Source organism: Ambystoma mexicanum, chromosome 3p, assembly GCF_040938575.1.
Source record: "Ambystoma mexicanum isolate Mex_15411 chromosome 3p, UKY_AmexF1_1, whole genome shotgun sequence".
NCBI classification, from domain to species: Eukaryota; Metazoa; Chordata; class Amphibia; order Caudata; family Ambystomatidae; genus Ambystoma; species Ambystoma mexicanum.
Genome location: NC_090925.1, coordinates 72401680 through 72424502, shown reverse-complemented (window position 1 = coordinate 72424502; position 22823 = coordinate 72401680).

Below are 22823 nucleotides of genomic sequence, written 5' to 3'. Positions count from 1 at the left end.
GCCAATATTTTAGACCATTCTACAATTCTTCCTTTACACTCTAAGGACACTATAGATGATGCACTGGAAATGTACCAAATGCCACAAGCCAAATGATCTCCAATCAGCATATGGGAAAAAAGTATAGAAGCATGGACCTTTCCTCTACTCTTTCCTCCTGGAAAAGGAGAAAGGTACGATGATAGACCCACTCAGATAACAGCATCAGAATATCGCTCTTTACGAATATACTCTGATGACCCCAGATTCAGACAAACGTGGAAAACATATTCCACCTTCTCCTTGAAAGTGATCTAGCAACTCTATGCTACAGAGTTGCACACACATTACAATCAGGTACCCATTTTCAAAATATGTCAGCTATGCATTTATTAAAAAAAGTGCAAGAAAAAGATGAGGTTTTACAGTCAAGTATTACAAATCTTTTAGCAAACATGCATGGTACAATAGAAAACTGGTTCCGACCTCACAGATATGTATTCTGTATGATAAGAAACCTTGGGCCACCCACTTGGTTTGTTACATTAAGTTGTGCAGAATATGCATGGGAAAATTTACACAATTTCCGATGCGTAGCAAACAAAACAAAACACACATAGATATAAAAACACCAGGAGAACTCTCTAGATCCTGTAAATGTATCAAGATATTCCCATCATCGCTTCATTGCTATGCTACACTTTATTTGTAATAAGACTGTTCCTCCCTCGGAGAAGTTCAACACTTCTTTTGGAGAAAAGAATACCAAGTCAGAGGAGCACCACGCATCCACATGCTATTATGTATTAAAAATGCTCCAAAATGTGGTCAAGACAGTGATGCCACTGTTTTGCAGTTCATCCAAAAATATGTCACATAGTGACCTTCTTGCACAAATTTCACAATTTCAAAGACACAAATGCGGGAAATATTGTTATCACAGATATATAAAAAAGGGAAATACTACACCAAATGCTGCTTTGGTTTCCCTAGATACTACACCAAATGCTGCTTTGGTTTCCCTAGACCAGTTTCAACAACAGGTCAAGTAAACAACTTCATGTCTTCAGTCAGACATAGTGTCAAAGGAAAATCACGTAAGAACACATATTACATAAAAAGAACAGAAGAATCAAAATACATCAATGATTACAATGCAATCATTGCCCTCCTGTGGAATGCAGACATAGATGTGCAGTACATTTCAGACAATTCCACTGCAGTTGCACGATATGGCACAGCATACTTAACCAAAGCAGAGAAAACAGAACTTCAGGACCTCTGGGAAGACATATCATCTGACAAAACACTATCACAGAAATTGTACAGTTTGGGCATAAAAATAATCTCTCATAGAGAATGTGGCTGCTATAAAGATGCAGACCTTTTAAGTGGTACTGCCTTGCATGTACCACTTAAAAGGTCTGCATGGCCCATCTGACAATATAGTATGGCTAAGTCTTGGTCCTGCTAAATCTAGAAAATGAGTTCTCAAATCATATAAGGACATAGAAATAATAGCCAAAAATGGTCCCAACAGCCAGGACATTTTGAAAAACAATTGAATAGAAACATACTACCCAAACAGGTGCACCACTTTGGAAACCATGTGTCTCTACCACGTAGACCATAACTTCACATACAAAAACAATATTAAACCAGATGAAAAGAAAGGAAGATACAGAGTTGTAAATTGTGAAGGCAGCTTAGTGAAACTTACCAAATGCAGCTTAATTAATCATATCAAATTTTAATTAAAAACTTGTCAACATAAAGAACTGTATTACATGTCCCTGCTACAACTTTTTAAACCATTTAGAAAAAAAGAAGAGTTACTGGATACATATGACTCCTATGAAGATGCTTTTAAAGCAAATGAAAGCACTATAACAGACATAAACTTTACACAGTACCAAACAATGTTGCATAATGAACAGCAACAGGTAGAAGAACTGCAGGCCCAAGTAGAAGTGGACACTCCCGACAGTAGTTAACCTTCTGTAACAGGAAGCCAAGAACCACTTGGAAAGCCACTAATAGCAAATGAGGCAGAATTAGCCATGACAGAAGTAAAAAACACCATGTGTCAGTATGAACAAGCTACAGAAGACTTCGCTGTACTGAAATCGCAACTGAACAATGAGCAGAGTAGGATTTTCCAAGAAATAACAAAACAAATTGAACATGGTGTGCAACAAGAAAATAAAAACTGTGCCTGCCAAGACTACAAACCTATACTGCTATATGTGAGTGGTGAAGCTGGTTCAGGTAAAACATTCTTAATCAAAATCATCAGCAAGTTCCTCCAACAATTGACAAACAACAAACTTTCAGCTGTTGTAACTGCCCCCACAGATTTTGCTGCCTACAACACAGGCGGTGTCACTTTACATCGATTACTACTCCTTCCAGTAGAAAACCAAAACAAATTAGACTATTACAAACTTTCCACCGAAGCTGCCATGGAACTACGCAGAGTTTTCAAACAAATGAAAATGCTGCTAATAGATGAGGTGAGCATTCTCTCCAACCTAATGTTGGCTTTGATTCACCTCAGATTACAAGAGGTCCTCAAAACAGACTACGAAGAGCGCATCATTGTTTTTGGAGATTTTCTTCAATGAAAGGTCAACCTATTTTTAGTTGGTGTACTATCACAAGAACCACAATCAATATTAAAATCCAGTCACATGCATGTATTTTATGGCCATAACTCATGTGCTACTGGTGTCATGGAACAATTAGCACACAAACATGTCAATTGTGTGTCCTTGGTGCCAACTCTTGCAAGATGTTCAAAATTCAATGAAACAATGTTGAAAAAAAATGCAACCAATAATTGAAATTTGCTCCACAGATAAACTGGACGTATATGGTATAACACTACCCATGTGTCAATAAGCCACAAAAAGACTAAATATTTTAGAAAACTCTATCTCCAACACAGCTGGTTTGGAGAAAATATTAAAATGATCTTTAAACTGTAGAGTAATGCTTAAATGTAACCTTGACATGGAGCAAGGACTAGTTAATGGAGCACAGTTATTGGCTTTCAAACATACCCACGTGACAACAACATTCAATTTGTCAATATTCTCTTTGACAAACTATCAGAAGTTAAACGGATAGGACGTTCAACAGCCCACTTCTTTCTTTTCAAAGACATGTGTGTATGCAGAGAACAATTTTCACTAACACTAGCATATGCAGTTACCATTCACAAATCATAAGGTCTTACCCTAGATAAAGCATTGATCGATATTGGTAGCACAGTCTTTAAAGAAGGCATGAGCTATGTTGCACTATCATGTTTACGTACACTTGATGGGCTATTTCTAATCAATTTTGATGCAAGTAAAGTAAATGCTGATATTCCTTGCATTCTAGAATACAATAGACTGCGTTTACTCTACACCCCATCTCAAAACCTATCCTGTTCCACAAAAGCAAAACATTGTAAAAGAAAACTACTTCAAACTGAAATGATAAAGGATCTCACTGTAATTCCTCCAAAAAAAAAGTAACTAATACTTCATCAAGTACCACAACCAAAGAAGAATCTACTGGTCAAAGTAACTCAACTACTTCTTCAAAGAAGCAACCAACACTCCGAACAAATCACTTTGACACAATACTGTCAGGTCTAGTCAAATTTTCAAATACAGGTGGTGCAAATTGCTACGCAAATGTAGCAATAAATATTCTATTGCAACTGCCACCAATTTTTGACAACTTTTACTTACACAGTACAGAGCAATTGTGTTTGCAAATGTTCATCCTTCATAGAAATGCAACCAACAATCCTGACAACACTTACAGTGTTCATGGAATAAGACAAGAATTGGAATACTGTGCTGGAATTGTCATGTTCACTATAAACTCACAAGAAGACCCACAAGAATTTCTGATTTACTTACTGCATGTACTGTAAAACAAAAACATACATATAAATGAAATTTTCCAGATTTCCTACATGTGGAAACATACATGCACTCTCTTCAGCCATGTGGCACAGGAACAAGTCCCCAATGATCACTTTGTATATGTAACCATATATAACTGTGAATCCATTCAATTTCAGCAACTTGTACAAAATGCAAACCATGGCAGATTATGTACTACCTGCAATTCAGATAATCACTCCACCTTACAAATACGGACACATAGTAAATACGTAATAGTAATGCTTTTACGTTACAATGCATATGGTACCAAAAACAACTGTAAAATGACTGGATTCACACATGGTCAAGTATCACTTGGTAAGAAAACCTTCACAACAATAGGTATAATCTAACACGCAGGACCAACAAACAATGCAGGTCACTACACTGCATATATAAAAAAGAATTTTGGATGGTTCGAATGTAACGATAGTACCATTACTCGAAAGCAGAGATTACCAGCAAATCTTGTAAACGCTTACTTAATATTCTTAAAAACAAAATTTAATACGTAATCTGTGTATGAACTTCAACTTCAAAACTGTGCACAATTAGAGTATGCTAACATGTATCTAACTGCCCCAAGATTCTGCAACAAGCAAACATAAATAAATACCACTATAATGTAACAAGAAATATACAGTTAGAATACGCCAACAGGTATCTAACTGTCCCAAGATTCTGCAACAAGCAAACAGATAAATAAATTCCACAAAAATCAAACAAGAAATATACAGTTTGAATACGCCAACAGGCATATAACTGTCCCAAAAAATCTGCAACAACCCAACAGATAGATGAATAGCATAAAAGTAAAAATAAACAATTAGAATATGCCAACAGGTATCTAATTGCCCCAAAAATGTGGTGCATGGCCTACGGCCTTCGTCGACGCACCCAAGACTCTAGGCCCTGGCCACAGCCAGCGCATAATAACACACCTATGCTATCAAACATTTTGACTGTAGTTTATGGGCTGCTTATAGGTGATATGAATTACAATCAGTGCTCTACTAACAACCCAAAATCAACATCATACTAAAGTAAAATAGCTAGTAGTGCATTTATTATGTCCACGGACAGCCGCGAAGACCGCAGAAATGGCAAACACATCAGGGTCACTTGCCAGCTAAACAAATACAGTATTTGACTCATCTCTTACTCCCCAACCCTCCCCAGACCTCTCCAAGTACTCCTGAACACCAACACACTCCCCAAAATTGCATTTTGCCTCTATTCGCTGCTGGGGATCCAAGATGACGGGCGCATCGAAACAATGTGACACACCTCACACCACACCGCACGGACATAATGCGAGTCGATCACCCAATCGGTGCCCTGTACGCAGATCGAACAGGGAAATGTGTCTGTGGAGCGGACATAGATATCACTAATTTGTTTGCCTTACATTTTGGTCACTTAAAAAAAACTACTGGATGAATTTACACCAAATTATCAAAAGCACACTTTTGGGACTGAGCCACCGCTCCTCCCACACATTTGGTGGAAATCCGTCCAGTGGTTTGAGCTGTAGGCGTGCACAAAAGTTTTTGTCTATGGGAAAAAAGACATTTTGGGACCCCCGTTAACTTTGCCGCCCCTGGACCAAACCTCACCAAACTTTCAAAATAATTCAGAGTGGGCCATGTACTTTTTTTGCAAAATTTGGTGAGGATTTGTCCAGGGGGAGCGAATTTACAAGCCGCCCAAAAAGTGCTCTTCCTAAGGGATTGGCAACTTAAACATAAATACATGGCCGCTACCACAGGCCATTTAATATGTGGAGTGTAACCTTGCTGCCAGCCAGGAGGGCCTTTTTACTTTCTAGAAATACATACTTTGAAGAAGACTTACCTGTTGTCCTGGGAAACCCTGACTTCAGGCATGTTGGTCCTGTGAGGTTTATGCATTGTTGGAATTGCTATCTGAAGTAAAGCGATCCCTTGGATTTAAGTAATTTTCATGTTGAACATCTGATGTTACAAACAGAGCTGTCATCATTAAAATGTGTTTTTTAAATGTATCACAACATGATTTAGTTTAAAAGTATGATTGAAAGATAATGTGATTATGTTTCTCAAATTCTGATAGGATGATGGAGAATGCGGCATGTTTCTTGCAGTTCTTTTGGACAGGTGGCTATTGCTCTAAAAAAGACAAACTGGTCTGAGCCATGTGCCTTCCTCACTGTTGTGACCTTTGAACAGAGGCCTGATTTTGGTATAATGGTAACACATGTTTTGCAGGAGAGGTGGAAGTTAACGCCATGTTCAGATGGAATGCAATCACATTGTTCAGACAGAGAGGAAGTGTTGGTGAAGAGTTTCACTGTTCATGCCGTGTGGTTCAGTGATGCTTATTGCAACATTAATGATGATGGGTGGTGCAGTGCTTCCAATCTAATCTGTACTGTATCCTTGAATGCTAAGTATCAACTTATTTATTATATGCTGCTAATGAGATCCAATCTGACACCTCACATCATACGTATGTTTAGCCCAGAACTAGAACATGTATCCCTTAGCTGCCATGCAGAAGATGTGACTTTTATGATTTGATATGAGAATATCCTCAATTATATGATTTTTTGTATAGAGGGGCCAGATGCATCTGCAAAATATTTTGAGTTACAACCAGGCATTCTGCTTTTGGGGATGTGGTCTAAGTTGATCCGAAAGCAACACAAGTTCTTTAAACTAGTGGTGATTATTGTGAAACATCAGACTGCACTTAATTGGACATGTCAAGGGTCTACAAGACACATGTGCTGTAATGGACTTGAGGAATGATATGGCATTGTCTCACGCAAAGCAGAGACCAGTTAGTTTACTGGGGTCAATTTAACGTTCTTAATCAGGAATAAAAACTCTGTATCAGACATTGAAGAAGCAACTGTACACTGAACTGAATGTCATGTTGGGGTCATTCTGTTCTGAAGATCAATTAGGAGCAATGCTGCGCTGTCAAAGTAATGCTGTTCTAGAGATCATGCCATGGTTCTGCTGAACTGCAGTCCATGTTAAAGAAATGCTGAACATGACATCATGTCAGAGTAATGCTGCGTTCGAGATTCACCTCTCCGTCCTATGACTCTGGGAACCTGGGTGTCCATGAATGATGTAATTGGGCACCACTCTTAAGATTGAATGTTGCATATTTATTGATCCTTAGAGGGCCGTGCCTGCAATACAACGTTGCTAGACCTCTTAGCATCACAGAACCCCATGCCCTACTCACATGAATACAACCTTCAAAAGGTGCATCCGTACTCCTCCCTGGACCTAACATTCCTATCCAAGCTCCTCTAAGCTCTGCAGCTGGACTAAATTACACAATCGACACAGCACAGCTGCCTGTGGCCTTGACACCATAACTTCAAGGAAGGGAACCGTGTCTCAGAAAATAACTGGACAGAGCCATAGCTCCACATCTGGACCGTTTCTCCTACTTTCACAAACGTATCTTGTAATGTGGCCTAAAGTTCAACATGGTAAAACCCCTGCTAGCTTAGTCCCTGGACCACTCCTTTACCACAACACCTCTCTGACGCCATCACATGCGCCTACCTATGTCACCTATCTATTAGCACCTCTCTGAATACATACGACCGCTAAATGCAAAATACATCTTCCTGTCTTTAACCTCTGCATACGCAATGCAAATTCATTGTTGCTCTTTCTGTGTCCTTATATAGTGTTTCTAATATGTGTCAATGCTAATTACAACAGATACTTGCACATTCTGCCACGCCTAATGAGAACTGCTAACACTAGGCCAATGCTAATATGTTTTGCACAGTCTGAGATGTTGGACGTGCGTTCCAACACTGGGTCATGGATCTCACTGGAAGAGGGTTTGAATAGTTACATTATATTACCACACCTCCCAGATACACCATAGAGTGATGCACTTGGTAAGTGTCTATCTAGATGAATATGTCTGAACGCTTTGAAATAAAAGATATGTTTAAAAATAGAATCTAGTGACTTAGCTGCAGGTCTATGTGTCCCATTACTATTTAAGTGGAAATACCCACATGGTAATGACCACATGTCTTAATCCTGGACATAAACCAATGTGTGAGACAAGCATTATGTTGGTGGTTACTGATGGACATTTCCAAAAATATCACAGTTCATGAAATATGCATGGACATTTTGTCCACATTTGTCACACATATTTTCCCTCTCATTATTATGGGGACCAAAATGTCTAAAGCGTGTATATCTTGACCAGGTGCACTGCTTCCCTCACAAAATAAATCAAACCTCTGTAAGATTTATTGTGTATACTGACAATCTGGTCCTGGTGGACAGAACCCAAATTAGTTTCCAACGTTTATTAGTCTGCTTACGTGATTATCTGGCTATCAATGAACTTACAATTAACACCGAAAAAAACAAAAATCGTGTCCACAGGAGATGTCACCAGTAAAAGAGACAGGGCCTTTAAGTGGGCTGTTGATGGTCAGATTTTGGCTTCTGTCACCTCCATAAGGTATTTGGGAGTTCAGTTCAATACCTCTATCTGCGAACATCACTGGGTAAACGAAATGAAATTGAAGTTAACAAGGCTTGCACTTCAAGCTGCAAAAATAAACAAATTTGATGGTAAATTTTCCTTAGCACCCGTCTTGATGTTTTATCTGCAAAAGGTAGTCCCCATAATAACTTTTGGAGCTGAAGTCAGCTGGAACATCAATGAGCTAACTTGGAACACCTTAGAAGGGCGCTTCTGGCACTATGTACTCAAACTTCCACAATGTATCTCAATCACGACACTAAGACATGAACTATCATTAAACTCATTCTACAGCCATGTGATTTGGAAATCATTTTCACTAATAAGAAAGATGATGATTGAAAATCCGATCCTGGCCTATCAAATATTCACAAAAAATTGTGATGACAGAAGTACCAATCTATTAGACCAACGTCGGCTCAGAGTGCAAGCGTGGGTGGATGCTGCAGCGATCAGCAAATTTCGATCTCTTCACACGCCCACAACATGCAAAAAAGAAATTGGAGTCTTTGGCCTGGATAGTCAATCTAGAAAAACAGGAGAAATTGCCCTCTTCACACTGGTTAGTTAATGAACAAAAAAAACTAAATAACCAGCCGAAATATCTGCTGCACTGCCATTCTCGCTATTATCGCGAGCAATTCCTGAGATTTCGTACTAACACCTTGAAATCTAAGGATATCCTGTGGCAAAGAAAGGACAACCTGGTAAAAGACAACGTATGCCGATTTTGTCATGTGTCAGTCGAATTGTTTAAACATCTAGTCACTGAGTGTGTGAAAACTTGTAATTTACGTTCGATACACCTCGGACAATTTGCTCCTATTGACGAAGATATGGCTGATTGGTGGCGCAAAATTTCCTGTGGCGATGATGTAAAACATGCCTGTGCAATCGTGAATTACTTGGATGTGCTTTTAAAATTCGCTCCTTGAGGACTGTATAACAAGATGCTACTAAGATACTCTAACTAATGACGGTATCATTTATCTTGTTTTAATTGATTTGTCCTAAACCTTTCTTCTAAAGTTATGTATTCCTTTTTTGTTTTAGGATTTGATGAAACGATATTAAATGTTTTAGAGGAAGTTGAAACAAACGTTTTTACGTTAAGTTTAAACTGTAGTTTTTCGTAAAATAAAAATTTTTTAAAAAATGTAACATTATGTCTCTAAATATGCCTGCTCTTGAACCATTTGCTTCTGTGCTTTTATAGTTGGGAAGTTTAGTGGATATGCAGTGTAGGGTGAATAAGCCAAAACACCAAGTGATACAAAAAAAATCCCACAATAATCAATGCACCGTTTGCAAGGAAAACAACATTTTATTACATGCAATAGTGTCAGACGGTCCCGTGGAACCAAAGTAACACGAAACTTACCCAACCCTCCAGAAGTTATGTCTTTTATAGCGGGAAAATGCAACTTAGCAAAACTATGCATAATAAAGTTAACAACATAATTTGCACTTCCCAATGGCTAACACCTACGTATAATTCTAATTATCGCCTATAGTGCATTACCCTCTTGGTCACACAGTATCTAAAACACATTACCCTAAACACGTAACTTACATCATCACAGATTTGATTAACTACCAGGTACACTGTTGACACAATATATTTCTCTAATGAGTAAAATATTCCTGACCATTGCGTGATCTGCACCCCTACATCAGAGCCTGTTCAAATGTTGAATAGAGAGGTCAACTCTACTTTGAAAATACAATGGGCCTCCTCATTATACCAGACACTGTGGCACACACAGACAGCTCCCTGCCTTTGAAGATACATGTATTGGCATAATTTCTGCTCTTCGCCATCCCATATCATGTTACAGCCCTAGCACCTCTCCGTTTTATGACTCTGGGAACCTAGGTGTCCATGAATGATGTAATTGGGCACCACTCTTAAGTTTGAATGTTGCATATTTATTGAGCCTTAGAGGGCCGTGCCTGCAATACAACGTTGCTAGACCTCTTAGCACCACAGAACCCCATGCCCTACTCACATGAATACAACCTTCAAACGGTGCATCCGTACTCTTCCTCCCTGGACCTAACATTCCTATCCAAGCTCCTCTAAGCTCTGCAGCTGGACTAAATTACACAATCGACACAGCACAGCTGCCTGTGGCCTTGACACCATAATTTCAAGGAAGGGAACCGTGTCTCAGAAATAACTGGACAGAGCCATAGCTCCACATCTGGACTGTTTCTCCTACTTTCACAAACGTATCTTGTAATGTGGCCTAAAGTTCACCCCTGCTAGCTTAGTCCCTGGACCACGCCTTTACCACAACACCTCTCTGCCGCCATCACATGCGCCTACCTATGTCACCTATCTATTAGCACCTCTCTGAATACATACGACCGCTAAATGTAAAATACATCTTCCTGTCTTTAACCTCTGCATACACAATGCAAATTCATTGTTGCTCTTTCTGTGTCCTTATATAGTGTTTCTAATATGTGTCAATGCTAATTACAACAGATACTTGCACATTCTGCCACGCCTAATGAGAACTGCTAACACTAGGCCAATGCTAATATGTTTTGCACAGTCTGAGATGTTGGACGTGCGTTCCAACACTGGGTCATGGATCTCACTGGAAGAGGGGTTTGAATAGTTACATTATATTACCACACCTCCCAGATACACCATACAGTGATGCACTTGGTAAGTGTCTATCTAGATGAATATGTCTGAACGCTTTGAAATAAAAGATATGTTTAAAAATAGAATCTAGTGACTTAGCTGCAGGTCTATGTGTCCCATTACTATTTAAGTGGAAATACCCACATGGTAATGACCACATGTCTTAATCCTGGACCTAAACCAATGTGTGAGACAAGCATTATGTTGGTGGTTACTGATGGACATTTCCAAAAATATCCCAGTTCATGAAATATGCATGGACATTTTGTCCACATTTGTCACACATATTTTCCCTCTCATTATTATGGGGACCAAAATGTCTAAAGAGTGTTTCCTGCAATTATCATGCTATCAAGTACCTTAATGGAACAAGAAGTTGCACGTCATACTGTGACAAGCCCCTGCCATATCAGGTGGGTGTGATAATGTTAACTAGGTGATCCTTACCACGCTCCCACCCAAACAGCATCGTGCCACAGGTGGTGGCCATCAGACACTATGGTGACCCCAACAATAATCCCAAGAGACAGATAGGGGTCACAGTTTCCATCAGGATCTCAGCCTGAAGTTTGGGCAATTATTTCAGTCACACCTACAATACATCTTCACCCTCTAGCCTACAATCCATGTTGTCCGCCTGACAGCTGTATGGAGGATGAGTGTGTAACACGGTATAGTTCTTTTGCCATGGGATTTTTCATTGCAGGACTTTTCATTGCAATTTTTCCATCGAAAAAACACTCACCGTTTTTTTTTTGGGGGGGGTTAAAAATTAAATAAATATTTTTTTGGGTGTAAGGGAATAATTTAAAAAAAAAAGGGTGGGTTTGCGGGGCTACCGCTCCCAAAAAAAAAAAAAAACGAGTTTTTTCGATGAAAAAGAAAAAACAGCGATGAAAAGTCCCGCGATGAAAAATCCTGCAGCAAAATAACGTAGAACCGTGTAACACACCTTTGCTCATGGTGTATGGAAGACACCAGGTGCATTGATGGAGAAACACAGGCCATTGTCTGAAGTGAGTCAGGGGTTGGTGCTCTGTGGGAATAATCTGATTCGTGGTGGCTGATTATCTTGGATCTATTGGCTTGTGTCAGTGAGAGAAACAGCATCATTCTCAGGAATGTAACACTGTCATGTGGGTAGATCTTGTAAACTTGACCAGTGGGTGTAAAGGAATACTCCTTCAAAGATTTGCTGGCTCATGATTTTGAATGGTCGCCAGAAAATTGTAAGGAAGACTTTGGATAAGCCTTTGCAAATGGCACCGGGAGCCATCTTTGAAATAGATGAACACTTTGGTACCGGGATTGGAAGCCACAGCTTTAGTATTCAGAGTATACAGAGTTGCTTACACTATGAAGGGGTTGTGTGATAGGAAGGGACTATGTTGGGGGCTGATCGATGGGGTCCTGGTGAACAATCAATAGAATCAATAGATTTTCTTTGGGGGCGAATTTTAATTTTGAAATTGAAATGATTCAAACACTTTTTTGGCTTGTATCAGGCTTTAGTGAACACAACACTAGACAGGAATAGGAAAAGTCTGCATTAATAAATATAAAATTGAAGATTAGCATTTAAAATGCAGAAATTCAAATAGGGGATTTTTATTCCACAATTCTATTCAGCAACAAAGATTCTGTTGTTTGTAGTTTACTACAGCCTGTCACTTCAATAATACATCAAAGATAGTAAGAATGTTATTCGTTCCCCCTTGAATAAGAACAAGATTCTTATGTTTCCAGTAAAAAACAACAATTGTCTTTGTCAGGATGATTTGCCAAATTAAGATTGGTTGCCACAATTCAACACGTTATCAACTGGTGCACTGTATCAACTGGTGCCTGGTATACGCCCATGCCAGGACTACTACTACAAAGATGCTGTTATTCGGATATACTCTCCTGCCCAAATAACACTTCACAAGTGATAAAAAGATGTGCTTCAGTGGTCCTTTTCAACTTGGGACAATAACAACCTCACAGTGTTCTGGCAACATTAAATGTTTAGCTATTCCCCAGACGGACAGCCCTGTTGCCACTTCCTTTCCCCTTCTGCATCAACAATCAAACAGTGACAAGAATGAAGTTTACTTTGTCTCTCTCTTGAATTTGAGACAGGATGCAGGTGAGTGCAGGTTACCCCACCCTTAAGCACAATGTGTTACACTTAAGAACCAACAGTTAGACAGGAGTGTGGATCACACTGTTGTTATTGAACAGGTGAGAGTCCAAATATGATCAAAGTGTATTCAAAATTGAAAATATACCAATTTTAAAAACAACACATGGATATGTGTCTAACAACATGTTGTGTGAGTTCCAAATCAATTATGCACAATAGAACAAAAACACAAAGATATCGTGAGGTTGGTAGTTTAGGTGACTTGGTGTGCTGTACTTATTACCAGCACACTTCCTTAGTCGACCCATGTTGTGTTTCCAGCAAGGGGAAGTCTGAACATGGATTAAGTTTGAATGTCTAAACTATCCTCTGTGCTTTCTTCATTACTGTATTGCTGAATGCGATGTATTATCAATGTGAGCTCTCTTTGAGATGAAGAGGATCTTTTAATCTGAATAAAAACAAATAAAATCCTCCTCCACCGAGGACCCTGTAATGCAACTTACAGAAAAACATTACCCATCGAGGGTCTCCACCAGACCTATTATGCCCATGCACAGAAAATGTTTTTTTTTAAACCTCTTTATTTATTTTTAACAACCTAACAACAACCATACAGTTGTCAATGATGAAATGGCTCACGACAAGCCATACCACTAATAGCAATATATTTTGTTATATCAGATTGGGACTATGACCGATTCAGTAACAGCAGGGTGATCCACACTCCTGTCCAACTGTTAGTTCTTACCCGTACCATGTTGTGTTTAAGGGTGGGGTAGTCTGCGCTCACCTGTATCCTCTTTCAATTGACTAGTCCCCATGAGCGACGCCCCGCAACAACAAAAAAGAGGCTCTTCACCCATATTATTATTTACGTCTCTCTTGAATTTGGCAATGAGTGTTGGTATCAGCCGCAGTTATAGGTGTCCTAAAACATGAGCAGCACAGACTTCTTTGTGTTGCCTCTTGCCTTTGACAACACTTGGTGGACTGATATTGGTTGTTCACTTTGGATTTTAATAAAGCTCCCCCACCGGGTTGTTGGACTTTCCATAAACGTGCATACTCAGTTCTATAGTCTTTTGATTAAAATATGGCACTTTTGGTTGGTTTCTAATAGTTTGATATTAATAAACTCATCTACACATTTTTCACTCACCTGCACGAGAAACTGTCTGCGCAGTACTGCATAGCAGAACCCCAGAGTCACTTGTTCGCTGCAGACTCACCGGGAAAGTCTCTCTCTGGTACTCCGCTTGATGCTCACAGGACCGCTGCACATGTGGCTTCTCCCGGCCAGGTGAGCAATCTCTCTTGGGTTGCCTTTGCTTCTGCCACGCTGAATTGGAGCTCATTGGCTCCTGAGAGTTTCTGATGCAACCCAGCCACCTGAGAGCTTTCAGCTGTTTCCACCACTTCTGCTTCCTGATGCGCATCCTCTGCACAAAGCAATATTAATGGGCAAGCATTTCTCTTCCACATTCCCACTGTGCTACCTCTGCAGTTAGGGTTATTAGAGGTACAGACCCTCTCAGGACCCACTCTGGTCCAGTCGTCTTCTTGCTCCTCTGATCTTACCTCCAATAGCATACATGGACCGCATTAGTTTCTACAATGCTGCTTCTCTTGATTCTATAATGCTTGCACCTGAGGGGGCCTTTCGAGCCTCTCAGTCTCCCTCATGTGTGGGTGATTTTGACTAATTAGCAGACAGCTCCTGAATATGTGTTCCTCTGTATCCCTCTTCTTCATCCCAGTACTGAGAGAATTATGGGACTTGAAGTCCCCAACAACAAATGTAGTTTTCTCCTCCATTTCATTAGTAAAGAGTTGTCTTATATTCTTTAGAACATTTGCTAAAGGAATGTAAGAAGAGTTAGTCATGAGGGAGTCACAAGAGGAGTATGGATCTTTGGTTGTAAGGTTCTTATTATTTAACAACTTCCTCTTGTTATGCCTACGATGGCATGAGTTTCTGGAGTTTAGAGAATAATGCGTATTACTTTTAACACCACAGGTTTCCTGGTTGATTCCACCCACATTCAGATGATCAACATGTATAACAATTGGTTTATTATGGCAAAAAGAAATTATATACAGAGCTAGCTGTGAGAGGTCCTCCTTAAAAGAGGTTAAATGATGCGTCTCATCCCACAAATATCCCTCACTCTCCCGTCCCTTTTCTCCTATCGGGGGATCCTCCCACAGACCACCACCCCCAGGATGAGGACATTTCTGCCATTCTCTGCAGGAGGAGATTTTAGGCAGGGTTTGAGTGAGGGATCCACAGGATTCATCACACTGTTCTACCAGTGTCACAGGGCAATTTCAGATGTCACAGGTGCCCATTTGACAGCTGCAGTGACAGACATGTCTCTGCAGTGCAGTGGCTGCATTTAAGGTATGCATCCCTTTACCAAAACCCTACAATTCTGTATTTACTGTCATGGTGGTAGATACATCAATATAAGCCATACCTGAGTAATGGTATGGTGGATATTTCTCATAATTATCATAGCCAAAGCAATTTGATAGCATGCTTGTGTCAGCCCTGTGAGCCCAGCACAGCTGTGAAATGATTATGTGTATTTTCCCATGACAGGATGGACCTTGCCACTGCTGGCCAAACTGCAGCCTTGGGGATTGCATGTCTGTGTTCCTTTGTGAGAGCACATAACAACCTACCAAGAGAGGTTGCCACTCCACAGGAGCTGTCCTGGGATCAATAATCAAAGGACACCCCCATTCATAACAGGAGTAGCCTCACACAAGGGTGTTGTATATCTAAAGGCCTTTGTTTATATTGAGAGAGAAAGAGGCAGTGATTTGTGTAGACAGAAGGAACTATTTACAGTTGTAGGAAGGTTTCATCATCTTGTTTCTCTCTACCTCTATCTTTCCTTCCTATCCCCTCCACTTCCCTTAGCACAAAGCATTTGAGGTCTGATGTCAGAAGGTAAAAAAACATATTCTAAGAAAAGGAATTAGACCCCTAAAGCAGGCTACCTTAAGTCCAATTGCCTGTCAGCTTTCTCCTTTAAGAGGTATTCAAAGTTTTCTTTGATTCACTTTTGGACAAACACTTAAGGAAGAATTCATTGGACCTCTGTTGGGAGAGTTCATCTTTCCAAAGTCCTCCGCCAGTGAGGGATAGACTGAGTGTCCAAGGCAGAGGGAAACTCTGTTCCCTAACCATCCCCATGGACCAGTGGGATGAACTGCTGTTGGGAAAAAAAACCTGCCTCTTTGCCAGCTACAGTGGTACCAAGGACCTCACCATGTTGAAGGGCCCCTGCAGTGGTGCGGCAGCCTCTCCTGTGTTTGGGAGCTTGAAAACAAGACTACAGTTATCCTTTTGCCCCTGGATTGGGACTCACAACACTCTGAGCACCAAGACGGCCAAAGGCCCAGTTTTCATTTAATCAAACTGGTGAAAATACTTTTATGCCATGTTCAGCACATTTGGAAATACAGCACCCGCCAGTGCTGCCTTTGCCACTCAACCAAACTCTTTGAACCAGCGTACATGCTTCTCAAACCAGCCCAAAGCTGCATGATGTCTTGCAGAGCCCGTCATCTTCTTGGGCCAAATCAACTACTTAATGCAGGACCCCAACTGGAACCACTGGAGTGTCACTCAGTTACTCAATTCTGCTGTTACACAAATGACTCAACCTGGCTTGACCTTGAACTGCTGCTTCATTGAACTGCACACCAGAATATCAGGATTGGGGCTTTGAAATGTTGTCGGGCCGACCTGCAACCATGGGGCTTTCACTTGCCGACCCTACCCAGAGGTTACAACCCTGACTTGAATTGTCTCAACCCTGAACCATTCCTTCCTGGTGATTGCTCCAACCTGCATCACTCGAATGCCACCTTCGAAACCACCCTGAGCTCTGTATTTGCCAAAGCTAGAGGGCAGATCACCACATGGATCCATATGGCTTGCTGCACCCAACCTTAGTTAGAACTGCCTACACAACTAGTGAAGCCTGGCTCAATGCCGTCTAACCACCAAGAAGCCCAAAAAGATACTCTTGACTGCTAAAAGCCTCAGTTGGTCCATTATTGGGCCGAGACTGGTTAGGTCATGTGTATCCCTTTTTGCATGCAAGAACATATCCTTTTAAAAAAACATTGTGCCTTTTACTTGCCCTTATGTTTATGTTCATGTTTGAGTACACCTCTGATTCATTATAAATTCTGAATCTTGATATCTTTGCTTATTCCGTGTTTTTTCCTCTGGGATGGGTATTGCAGTGGGTGTCATATTGTGTTATTCTTTTCTATGGTGTGTTTCATTGAAGTTTATTTTTATAGAACCTTGATTTGACATTCCCTTTATTTTGGACTGGTATGCTTTGTCACTACTGAATCACATTCACATCCCTCTATAGAGCATAGCCTTCCCATGGCCCACATTACCACATTAGACGAGGTATATCTCTTAACTTTGCCTGTTTTACCTTTATGAATATGGTGGCTCTTAGTTTGTAAAGGTGAGTGCTGAGCAGGCGATTTAGCCTCTACTCATCCCTGTACTCCTGCACGGGAGCAGTCCATTTTTGACTCCCATGTAGTCCTATTAGATGTTAGGACATGCAGATGATGTCTCCACACAAATTATTTCACCAACTTGGTTAAGTAAAACTGCATGCTGCCCAGATGAAGGAGAGAATAGAAACACACCAAACAAGACGCGTGCGAGATAACATTGTCAGGAGTAACTGCGTGCCATCCAAATGGCATGGCTGTCAGGCGCACTCTGGGGTATCTCTACAAACCTACTGACTGAATTCTATAAGCATGTCCCAGAGGGTTCTATGTTGTTTCAACGAAGACCCTTTCATCGAAATATGTTACTTTGCTGAGCATATTTTGAATGTCATTTCTCTGACGCAGTTCTATTGTCGAACTTGAAAGCCTATGTTAAGTACTTAGAAAATGAAAGTCAGTGAAGGTCAGCAGTAGATTTCACAAAGTAAACAGAGAAGGCCTCTATAAGAACAGAGATCCATTTGTTGTCATGGGAACAGAGCTGAATGGAGCTTGTAGACAGCAGGATAAATGACACTTTAGAATGTTGTGAATTATTTGCCTCAGAGAGTACATCTAACAAAGGTTTTCATTTCTCACTTGAGACATTAGAATTTGTATTTCTTGTTATATATTTGTTTCATATTTCAACACGTGTCCTGTCCCCTCCACCCAAAAAAGTTCTGTTTGGAGTTAAAATCAGATTTTTAAAACAGAAATTACTGTCTTTTTTCAAATTTAAACGTTTGTTTTTGATACATGTTACCATAATACAATAACAAGGAAAAGGTGAATTAGAGTGTGCCACTATTAAGGAAATTGCAATGATACCTATAAATAAAAGGATGAAAACTTTTAATAGAAAATGCACTTTGCATTTTTCTAGTATATGAAAGTACATGTATGATTTGCGAGAAACACGCTGCAAACAATACATTTACATTCTGCCCAACTTTGAAACCAATCGACCACTAGCAACCTCCTTAAAACAAAAGCTCGTTAGAATTCCAGTCATTTCAAATAAAGGTATTTCACAACTAAACAGCAGCAGCTTTCGCTAATATGCTCATTTCATCAGTTCATTTCATAGACATCTGCACTACTAGCAGGGTCAGACTGGGCCATACAATTGTCTCGGGTACCAATGAAAAAGTAGCCCACAGTTGCACATGATTATTCATTCCTTTCGTGACACTGCTTGAATAGTACCCAATTGGGAGGTTTTTTTTTTATAAAATGGTCAAAAGTACTGGCCACATAGTGAAGTAACTCATCAAACTGGCCTGTTTTTACACTTACCTTTAATTTTTCCAGCAATTCCTCCAAATGCTATGAAAGTGTCTGACTGCTTCACTGAGGTAGCAGAAACTTCAGCGCCCCCCTTGAAGGGAAGGTTATCGAAATGGCTAATTGCCTCTCGTGTGCACCTTATGAAATCATGACGGCTCACACATAAATCATAGTTGTGGGCCTCGCAATCCATCATGAAAAGGGGGTTATGCAATGTTGTGCCTGTCATTAGTGCAATGTGTGGGTAGCCGGTGGGTTTGGCATGCAAAGTGATACAGCGTGGAGATAGTAGGCGATGAAATACCCCCATACCGTCCCACAGGTCATAAAACCACTGGTGGAGCTGAGGACAGAAAATCAGGTGGCACGAGTGGAGCAACGACACCTGGTATCTACCTTCTGATTAGAACACGATACAGGTGAGTACAGGCTACCCCACCCTTTGACACAATGTTACAGGTAGCAACCAACAGTGGGGAAGAAGTGAGTGTCACTCTGTCATTAAAAAACTGGTAACAGTGTAAATGTGATAAAACAAAATGTATTCATAATTCAACAAAACACCAAAATTAAAATAACACATGGATCAGAAACTGACAGCATTTCTAGTAAGTTCAGATCTATTGTACACAGTAAGGCAAAATACACTGCAAAGTGCTGAGGTTAGTAGTTGAGGCGACTTTGTGTTTTGTGTTTAATAACAGCACACTTCAAGAGTCGACAAATTTTGTGTTTCCAGCACGAGAATATCTGAATATCGTTAGTAAGTAAGTTAGAATGTATATAGTATCCTCTGTGCTTTCCTCAGGACTGTATTGTCAAAAGCAGTCTGGTCTCGATATAGACTCCATTTAGGAATCAAGAGAGTTGTATCTGAATAAAAACAAAAATAAAAACCTTTCTAAATAAAGTATGCCTGTTACGGAAGCCTAAACAGTGAAAGCGGTAACATCTGTCTATGTAGCTGCTGGTCGCTACCTACCTTATTCTTGTTCTGTGTGTCTTGGGCTGATTGGGGTATGGAACTGTTTTCAATACAGTGCTTTGTCTTGCTTGTGATCTGAAAAATGCTACACGAAGGGGCAAGAGAGGACAATGTGTTCCTCTTTACTCAATCAATCAATTTCATAATATCAATTATGCTTATCGTTTTGACAGGTGGAGGACCGACTTTGACCTCATTTTGTGGTTAACCGGGCAGGTAATTGCGTTTGCCGTGGCTATGTAGAAGCTTGTCGGGCTATGCTGTTCAATAGCTAGTTAAGAGGCCCTTCTGTGAATAAATCAAAGTGCCAATTATTATTTTGCATTACTTGTGCATGGACCATGTGTTGGTCTGTATCATGAGACTTTATATAATCATTTTGGCTGACCATAGTATGTTTCCTTGCTGGTCCCACTGTGCATTAACAGGAGGCGCAAAATTTGGCATCTCTGTGGCCATACTACAATAATTGTGGAGAACTATGCTTGTGTCAGTTAAACGTGACTAGGCTGTACTAGCATATGCGTGTGGGAATGCTAGATGCCTTATATGCAGGCACACATGCGTGTAGTGAGCAAGACGTTGCTAGGAATGCAGACACCATAGCTGAAATGCCCAAATGGCGCTTTGTTGTCGGTCGTAGCACGCTATCATCATGCTCTGGTAGTGGATGCAAGGCGTTTGTGCTCTTTCTAAAAATGGGGAATGGCACAGAGATTCGACTTACTGGATTGCCCTTGTTGAGAAGACCGGCTCAGTGGATCCTGGTCCGGGGCACGCTGTCTCTACTTCATGCGTGCGTGGTCTACCAAGGTCATCTCCTACGTCGTGGACCATATTTGATTGGTTTCTGATTGCTCAGAGTAGGTTGCTAGTCACTGAGGGACGCTCAGGCTAGGGCAACGGGATTGTCTGTGTAAATGCAACAGTGTCTACTCAGTTGTTGCCAACACTTGTGTGTACCGCAAAGCTTGCGTCGTGAAGTGTTAGATGTTGTGATTGGGGCTAAGACTCCAGAGGGCGATGCATTGTGGAATATAACTAATTGCAAGCTCAGTGGCAGTGAGGTTGTGTCATAGGTGTCCACTGCGTTTACAGATTCCATCAGCTGTGTTGCATGTGTGAATGCCGGCACATAGGTGATGTTGAGGCAGATTGTAGTATATTCTTCAATACATATCTTATCAAGGATGAATAAAGACCAATGTCTCAGGAGGTGTAGCTAAATACACGTTGTGTGGCGGTATGTATATCTCATCAGTGGACCCTTCACTTCAATGTACTGAATGCTCCATGTGATGGACTGTGTAAAGGACTAGATGAAAGTGCCTAGAATGGGAAAGGCAACTGTATGTTCTGTGTCGGTGAGCTTAGCTGGGGGGCAAGTAGGGCTGTAAGTAAACAACTCTCCACTGTGGAGCTAATTAATGCAACAACATGGCGGTTACTGCTTGGTGATAGAGTCTAGTTGTCAATTAATGGAAATGGAGCTTAATTGAAAAATACATTCCATTCTATCGCCATGTTAATTTCTTTCTTAACAGAGTCGAGGTGATAGATCCATTTTTGTTCTGGTTTTCTCAGTACCAAATCACGGTCTCTCACTTGCGGTGGTGGGATTGTTACTGTCTGGATAATAAACCAGAACATCTCCATATGTTTATGGTTCTTTGCTTTGAAATGTGCCACCATGGGTTTGTCGGCCACTTGATTTTTTAGACATGATCAGTGTTTGCAGAGGTGCTGTCTCATTTCGCTCTTACATTTGATGTTGTAAATGGACCACTTGCTGTTACAGTTTGTGAAAGAATTATACCTCCATTTAAATCCATAGAGGTCTATCTCTTTTAAATCGTTTGTGAGTCCACATACTGAGCATTTGCCGCATTTGAAGTATCCCACTACAGGTGGTAGGTTTCAAAAGGTTCAACTGGAGGTCTTGTATCGCTTGCGGTGCTTCATATGTATGTACAAGACAGTCTTTCAGATTCTTGCTCCGTTTGAATGAAAATCGTGGTTTCGCAGGTTGAAAAGTGTTTGTTTTGAGGATGTCCCAGTGGCGTAGAATTGTTCTTCTCAGATCTTTGCTTATCGGGGAGAAGGTTGTGACTCATGTCATTTTATCTACTTTTTGGACACAAGGTTGCTTTGTAAGGCATGTTTGTCTATTTGTGTCACGGGCCCTCTTGCGTGCCCTGCATATGACTTGTGATGGGTAGCCTCAGACTGATAGTCGGTTGCTCACATTTTTGCTGTTGCTTTCGAAGTCTGTTAGCGTGTTACAGTTTCCACGTAGTCTCAAAAATTGACCGTATGGAAGATTTTCTCGTAGATCCAGGGGGTGTGAGCTGTTGAAGGCCAAAAGGGTGTTTTTATCAGAAGGCTTCCTAAATAGAGTAGTTGCAATCAAATTCTGCTCAGTGTTATACATTTCCAAATCTAGAAAGAGGATATGAGCCTGATTATAATGCACAGTACATTTTAAAGATTGGTTCTGTGTGTTAAGCCATGTTAGGAAGTGCTGTAGTTGTTCCAGTGAGCCACTCCAGATGAGAAAAATGGCATCGATATAACAATGCCAGCACCTAAGGTGGGTGGTAAATAGGTTGCTGTCACTGTAAATTGAGTTTGTCTCTGAGTTAGCCATAAAGAGGTTGGCCACGTCCGGTGCGAAGGTGGCACCCATGCTGGTCCCATGGCATTGTTTGTAGAACTTGTCTTCTCGCTAAGGGCTAGACGTATGCATTCAAGAATGAAAGCTGTGGGTACGGTCTTATTGTC